The sequence below is a fragment of the Rhagoletis zephyria genome, unplaced genomic scaffold (assembly GCF_001687245.7).
Source record: "Rhagoletis zephyria isolate East Lansing unplaced genomic scaffold, Rhagoletis_zephyria_1.1 Rzeph_scaffold_05061, whole genome shotgun sequence".
In the NCBI taxonomy this organism is placed as follows: domain Eukaryota; kingdom Metazoa; phylum Arthropoda; class Insecta; order Diptera; family Tephritidae; genus Rhagoletis; species Rhagoletis zephyria.
Window position 1 is genome coordinate 11,211 of NW_016162144.1, and position 6,751 is coordinate 17,961.

A 6,751-nucleotide genomic window follows, 5' to 3' on the forward strand; every position below is an offset into this window, starting at 1 on the left:
AAGACCGGGGCGCACTCCTGTAAGAACAATAATGGCGACCTAGTAACTGATGTCAAGAGCGTACCTAAATTATGGAGGGAACACTTTTCCGCTCTACTAAATGGTAGCAGCGCGGAAAGTTGGGGAGAAGAAGAACACGAGCCCGCAGTCGATGATGACGGAGTCGACGTTCCACCGTTTGACTATGACGAGGTACGTATAGCAATAACGCGGCTGAAAAACAACAAAGCCGCTGGAGCTGACAGCCTGCCAGCTGAGCTATTCAAGTACGGCGGCGAGGAGTTGATAAGGTGCATGCATCAACTCTTGTGCAGAATATGGTCAGATGAACGCATGCCCGACGACTGGAATTTAAGTGTGCTCTGCCCAATCCACAAGAAAGGTGACCCCGCCATTCGCGCCAACTACCGCGGGATCAGCCTTCTAAGCATAGGTTACAAGGTCTTATCGAGCGTATTGTGTGAAAGACTGAAGCCCACCGTCAATGAACTGATTGGGCCTTATCAGTGTGGCTTTAGACCTGGCAAATCCACCATAGACCAGGTATTCACAATACGCCAAATCTTGGAAAAGACCCGCGAGAAAAGGATCGACACTCACCACCTATTTGTCGACTTTAAAGCCGCTTTTGACAGCACTAAAAGGAGTTGCCTATACGCCACTATATCTGAATTTGGNGGAAAGACCTTTCCGAGCCGTTCGCCACAAAACGGGGTTTCAGACAGGGCGACTCCCTTTCATGTGACTTCTTTAATCTGATGTTGGAGAAGATAATAAGAGCTGCAGAACTGAACCGCTCAGGAACAATTTACTACAAGAGCGTGCAATTGCTGGCTTATGCCGATGACATCGACATCATCGTGGTAAACGAGGACAAGACGAAGTACCCCCTGTACACAAACAAACAGTCAGCACATTCGCGCCTTGGCACCCACGTCACTGTTGACAGTTACAATTTCGAGAAAGTAGACAATTTCGTTTACTTGGGAACCAGCATTAACACCGATAATAACGTCAGCATTGAAATCCAACGCAAAATCAATCTTGCCTACAAGTGCTACTTTGGACTGAGTAAGCAATTCAGGAGTAAAGTCCTCTCTCGACGTCCGTAAACTTAAAATTGTAATATCTCAGCGAAGAAAAAATATATTTGAGCAAACTCAACGCCATTTCAAAGAGAAAGACTTGTGCTTTAACACCTTTTTTGTATTTTTTTGAGAAAAATTACTCTGGCTTGCATACACAACTTCAAAAATGGCAAAAACGGCACTTTTGCACTTATAGGTTAGAATATCTCAAAATCCTGATGTGATAGAGCAATTCTGTGGACAGATTTGAATTCAGCGCACCGAAAACCTTCGGGGAAGTATAGTCTGGTTTCTGGGTAAGGAGATCGGCCTTATTTTGTCAGCCTGTGTTGTTATTCAAGGATCCTTTCATAATAATTATCAAGGAGATAAATATTTTTAAGTCTTCAAAGACTTTTATTTTAAGACTTATACTATAAAAGTCTTTTCATAATAATTATGAGCGCGAAAAAATTGTTTAAGTCTTAAAAGGCGGGACTTGTTCAAGAGCATTTCGGGACTAGTTGGGGACAGTTGGGGCTAGTTGGGGACAGTTGGGGCTAGGTGGGGACCAGTTCGGGTCTAGGTGGGAGGTAGTTTGGGACCAGTTGGGGCTTGATTTGGTCTCCGTTCGGGACTATATGCAAAATTTTTTCGCACTCATAATTATTATCAAAAGACTTTTATAATATAAGTCTCAATATAAAAGTATTTGAAGACTTAAAAATATTTATCTCAATGATAGTTATTATGACAAGACTTTTATAATATAAGTCTCAAAATAAAAGTCTTTGAAGACTTAAAAATATTTATCTCGCTCATAATTATTATGAAAATACTTCTATTATATAAGTCTTAAAATAATAGTTATCGAAGACTTAAACAAATTTTCTCACACATAATCATTATCAAAAGACTTTTATAATTCTTAAGAAAATTTTGATGACTTTTTTAAAACTCCACCATGAAATAATTATTGCTCTGGGTCTCTGCTTTGAAGGCCTAAAAGGCTTCTTCATCCGTCAAAGCATTTTTCCTGAACCTTGGATCTACTAAGGTTAAAACAGATAAAAGAATGTTTTACTGTTGCGATAAATACAAGTTTTTTAGACTATATCATATAAAATAGTAATTAAATATTTTTTTTCTACTCTTGAAATATATATAACGGCGAAGGTTTAATGTAAAGAATCGCTATTGGGTACCGAAAAGGAAGTATTGGGTACCGACAATTCAGCACATCACTAATTCGTACACGTATTTTCATGCACTATGCTTTTTGCCGGCACTTGCTACATACATGCGTTGAGCCCATGATTCAATAATAGAAAGGTTTTGTAATACAACAGTCTTCTCGCTCCCACACATAAAATCGGCTCCTTTACTTGTGCACAATGTTGCTGACTCTACAGTTTCTAGTTATATGAGTAGTAAAACCAAAAATTCTTCATAATAAATATTCGTTGGCATCACCTTCGTTTGCTAATCCAATAACCAAAACTGCCGATTGATAGAACTTTTTACGCTGATTTCAACGATACCAAATTTATTTGGAGCAGGTAAAAAATGAAGAAGAAGATATAGGACATTTAATTGTTTTGTTTGTTTATATTTTTTATTATCGAATAAAAATTAAAGATAATAACTGGTACTTTCTAAATAGAATAAATTTCTTTGCCATTAATTACGCAGTTTTTTTCAAAAAAGGTTGTTTCACGAAAAAATAACATTTGTTCGTTTTTTAGTAGTTTTGGTTTCGAAATATAAAAAAGCATATCAATATACTATGGTGACGTCATCAGTTTTTTAATCGGTTGTGTAGTTCATACGATATTAATATTTAAGATATCAAAATATATAACTTTAACCTACTAGAACGTCTTTATTTTTTGATTGCGCCGAATAATTTTGGCATGGTTCAAATGGGCCTAAAAAGTTCTACTGATCTGCATTTTTCGTTTTTTCATAGCTAAATGGTCGATATTCTATATTTGTTTCAGGAAATGACAATTATAAATGTATATTTTTACGTATTGTTTAGTATGTTCATTAAAACATCAAATATATTGCAAATTCACATAGAATTAATAATACACATTTTACTTCTAATTGTATACTTTGCGTACTTTTTTTAGTACCTTTCTACTACCGTTTTCGCAAAAGGCGATCACATTCTTTCCCTTTCTTCTACTTCCAAAATACAAATCTAGATAAAGGAGTGTCAAATTTGAGCTGTCACAAATTACATAACCTTGTATTATTTAATCATGTGTTGAGCCTTTTATGAGAAATCACTTGTTTGTTTTTTTATTCCGTCGATTTCATTGTTTTTATCAAAATACACCATAAATTATTATCTATACTCCTATTATAGATTAGTTTGTAGTCAACCAGTTTATGAATATAGATAAGAACACCACCGGTATGACGGCTCTATGAATCACACCTTATATGGTTGTATCCAACGACTTTTAGTTCTGAGTCACTAACATCTTCCGTTGTATGTGTTTCGGCACATAGTACAATATGTGGCATTTCTTTTTCAATCATTATTTCCACTTCATTCTTGTTAGCTGTGATCCTATTTGTATTAAGGTATATACACTTTAAATAATTTTCTGGTTTTTTGTTTTGTTTACTGTTTACTTTCAACTTTTTTTCTTCATCATCATTTAATTGCTATACCCGAGCCTCTGTTTTCTTATCTGCAATTTATTAACATAACATAGACAATTTTTGTCATAAGTATCGTGGTTTATATCTAATTCTAGATTCAGATTTTTGTTCGCTTTTATGCAATTTAAACATTTGTTGTTTGGATTTTCTTTACTTATTTTCGCGTTATGATTTCCGTGGCACTTTTGGCAAACTTCCTCGGTTTTACATTCTACATATTTATGGTTAAAATCTTTAAATTTTTAGCACATTAGTACATTGATAGCATCAAACACTTTACATCGTTCCCAGCCGATATTTGTTCTCCCTGCGGCAAGAATCTTGGTAAAGTCTTCTTTATCAACTTCAATAATTGCGTTATGCACCGTTATATTGCCTCTTTTCCTTTCAAATTGTTTTACTACTTTTAATGAGTTTTGGCTTATATTTATATTTCGTTTCTTTATTAAATCAATCAATACAATCTGCTCATACATATTTGAAATTCATGTCTGTTACTAAAAAGCTTGGACGGATCGAATCCGGTACTTTTATTTAATATTCTTTTCAAATATTGTTTTCAATCGCCGCTTTAATTTTATCATGTTCATAAGTATTTTCACTATGTATTACCATTACACCATTATTTCTTGTAGCAATATTTGAAAATTTCAAGTCTTTCGGGTCCACTTTGGTGTTTAGATCTTGTTTTGTTTTTTCAACTGCCTGCTTTGATTTGGGTTTCACAATTATTGCCACATCTTGTTTTAACTCTGGAATTGCTTTTTTTTGTTATTGTTTTTTATGGCATCTGCATAAGACATTTGTATTTCATTAGTGTTGTTGCTTATTTTTTTAATTTCACTGTGCACCTTCTCTGTCTTTGCCAATTGACTCAGTTTTCTCTTTTACTTCTTCAACTATTGCATATAAATTTTTTATTTCACGAATTTTCCTTTCAAAAATTTTTTGTGATTTTTCCATCATTGCAACACGCTGAGTGTAACGAGATTCGACCGCTTCCAGTAATCCTTTTATTTCTTTTTGACTCTTTATCATTATTTCTTCAAACTCGTTTTTGTATTAATTTAATAAGGAGTTATTCTTCTTGACACTGATTTGCATGTCTTGTAGCATGAACCAAATAACAAGATCACGCGATCGGAAAAGAATGAAAAAAGTTGAAAAAAATTAGCGTTTTTGACATTTGTTTGACACCATTTTGTTTGTTGTCAAACGAAGTGACAATACAGAAAACAAAAGAAGAGATGTGATTGAGCGTGATAATTAATACTAATATTATGAAATGTAATAACTAAAATCGGATCAAAACTAAAAAACAGTGTTCATAAAATATGGTTTTCATAATGTAAGTGTTTTGCAATCGCGCAGCAACCCCACGTCTCGGTTTTTCAATGCGGAAAAGTCACTGTCGTCGAGTCGAGCATAATCTCATATAGAATCCCTAGCAGTGGCACCAATGACCAAAAAATTGGAATTGGCACGCATGCTGACACTTCAGTATATCAGTGCCAACATGTTAATGTATATAAGCATAGTGGATTAGCAAATAAACATGAGGTATTTATGCTGTGCGGGTCGGAAGCAATGGCATTAAGTATGAGGAATTTCTGACTAAAAACGGGAAGGGAACTCACGCAAACTGTTTGTTACTATTCATTTATTGCAACAGAGCATGGTCGCGTCTCAAAAATTGTAAGTGCTTACTTTTTTCCAATTATTTATTTTCTGTAGTACTGCTATATTTGCTACGAACCATCAGTGGGCCAATGTATGTATGTGGAAACTGTACGCTATTTACATCACTAAGATCTTCTTGAAGTATTGTTGCAACGTAAGCAATTGGCAACGGTGACGGTGGACAATAGGTGGACAGCGAGGCCGAGACAGATTTCAAAAATTCAATGAAGTAAGTATTTCTCGCTTGTTCTATACCACTAACGACTATGTAACACGTTTTTCTTCTTAGGGCGACCGTCCGTTATGAATGCTATTGGGTGTTGTGGTCTACAGCTTTATAAATTTGGCGAAACTGTGTCGATACCATACTGGGATGACACATGGAAACCAGATAGGTTTTATGACAAAATTGAATTGAATAGGCTGCATAATATGCACACGCTATGCTTGCTGGACCAAGAACCAACACCAGAGTCCCTCATGCGTATGCGGAAGGAATATCAGCGACCTCGTTTTACCACAGTAGCTGAAGCTCTGCAGTAATTGATGTCGATTGTCGAAACCGATCTCGGCGGTCCCTTGCATTCCAGCTAAAAAATGCATCGACTTGAAGTGGAATTCTTGCAATAATACGCAACATTACAATTAGATGACTACAATCCCTGAAAACATCTCCAGGTAACATAGACAAATTTTTGACATCGCATATGGGTACACTAAAAGTTATTCCACTGTGATTGCATGAAAGAATACAAAACTTTCCTTACTAAAGCAGTTCTTACGCAACAACAATCAAAAGCAGATCCTCTTTATTTTAATTAAATCTAAGAAAGTCAAAAATTGATTGCTGTTAAATGGTATTTCACTTAGTTGTTTTTATAGCTACATACATATGTATGTCGTACTATAGGGTGAAAAATCTTGTGCATTTGTTTAAATTAATTAATGTATGTAAGTCTAAACTCGTTATAAGCATAGTTCAACCCTTCGAAAAAGTTTTATAACTTCTCAGTGTATTGTAATTCATAAAAGGAGAATAAAATAAATAATAATAAATAAATAACTACTCAACTCAAAAATGACTCTAAGCGAGGTATACATTTTCTAAAGCGAAATTTTGACAGCGAAAAATTTGACGGTTTTCTACGACTTTTCTAGCTTTGAATAAAGCAGTAATGCTTTACGAGGTTTTACCCAAGCATCATCTATATATTACATTGCACAACGAATTCATCATAAAATCATTGAAGCGCATTCAGTTCAGCTCATTACAACATAGCGATTCTCTACTAAACTAGAAGAGTTTGAAAAAAACGATAACGCAATTT

The 6,751-nt window shown here is 34.9% G+C and overlaps 1 pseudogene; it reads left to right on the plus strand.

Moving 5' to 3' along the window:
- Window positions 1–5,966, plus strand: part of LOC108371550 (diphthine methyl ester synthase pseudogene) — a 15,362-nt pseudogene extending 9,396 nt beyond the window's left edge.
- Window positions 5,967–6,751: the final 785 nt, after the last annotated feature.